Source organism: Chrysochloris asiatica, unplaced genomic scaffold (genome assembly GCF_000296735.1).
Source record: "Chrysochloris asiatica unplaced genomic scaffold, ChrAsi1.0 scaffold00004, whole genome shotgun sequence".
Classification (NCBI taxonomy): Eukaryota; Metazoa; Chordata; class Mammalia; order Afrosoricida; family Chrysochloridae; genus Chrysochloris; species Chrysochloris asiatica.
Genome location: NW_006408522.1, coordinates 28,219,716 through 28,221,095, shown reverse-complemented (window position 1 = coordinate 28,221,095; position 1,380 = coordinate 28,219,716).

Here is a 1,380-nt window from a genome sequence, read left to right as displayed (position 1 = left end):
TTGCCCAGAGCATTAGCCTACAGTGCCACACCAGGACTCCTCCCCAATTACAGTTGTGATTGTTACAACTGTAAATGTAGAAAATGTGAAACAAAAAGGGGGTGTAGTTTACTTTCATTAGGAGCACAGGACACTTGGACCATCAAGAGGGAAGACATGAGTGGACCATAGGATCCTAACCAGAAATGTGGCAACAGCAGCCATGGAAGCAGAGCTGATGGTATAATGAGCTACAGCAACTGAGGACTCTAAATCCATGGGATGAGAAAGGCTGTGTGCCTGCAGTCAGGAGACTGGCTTGCAAAATATTTGTTTTGGATATTTAAATGAACATATATTTTCCTTGTGGTTTTTGTACATCAAGTTTAAAAGAACAAAACATAATAGAGGTAAACACAGTACTGCAATCATTGCAATGCATCAAAATTTGATTTGTTGATTGCAAAACGGATGCTCTGCCCTGTAAATTATCATTCAATTCACATAAAAGCTTTAATAAAAAATGGGCAGAGAACATGAACAGACATTTCCCCAAATAAGACATTCAGGCATTCAAAGAATTTATGAAGAATGCTCATGATCATTAGCCATGTTGTTGTTGCTTTTAAATGCTATTGAGTCAATCCCACCTCACAGCAATCCTGTATAACGTTTCCAAGGAGCAGCTGGTGATTTAAATAGCCAATCTGAGCTTACAGTATCACACTAGGACTTAGACATTAGAGAGATATAAATCAAAACAACAATGAGATATCATCTTACCCCAGCGATAATAACGAAGTTCCAAAAAACACAAAACAACAAATGCTGATGAGGGTGTGGAGAGACTGGACCCCTCCTACACTGCTGGTGGGTCAGTGAAATAGAAATAACGCATGACCCAGCAATTCCTCTACTTGGTATATAGCCTCAAGAAATCAGAGCTCTGACACAACTAGATATATGCATACCCATGTTCACTGAAGCAATATTCCCAATAGCAAAAAGACAGAGATAGTTTACATGCCATTCAGCAAAAGAATGGTCAAATAGACTTTGGTACATATACACAATGGACTATTACACAACGTTGAGGAGTCTGCAAACTCCTGATAACATGGATGAACCCGGAGGACATTATGCTGAGTAAAATTGTTGTTTTTGTTAGGTGTCATCGAGTCTTTACCGACTCATAGTGACCTTATGCACTGCAGACTGAAACACTGCTCGAACCTGGACTAACCTCACTACCATTGCCACGCTTGAGTCCATCGATGCTGCCATTTGGCCAATCCATCTCGTTGGGGGTCTTCCTCTTTTGCTCTGACCCTCCACCTTACCAACATGATATCCTTCTCCAAAGACTGGTCTCTCCTGACAAAATGTCCGAAGTATGAAAGA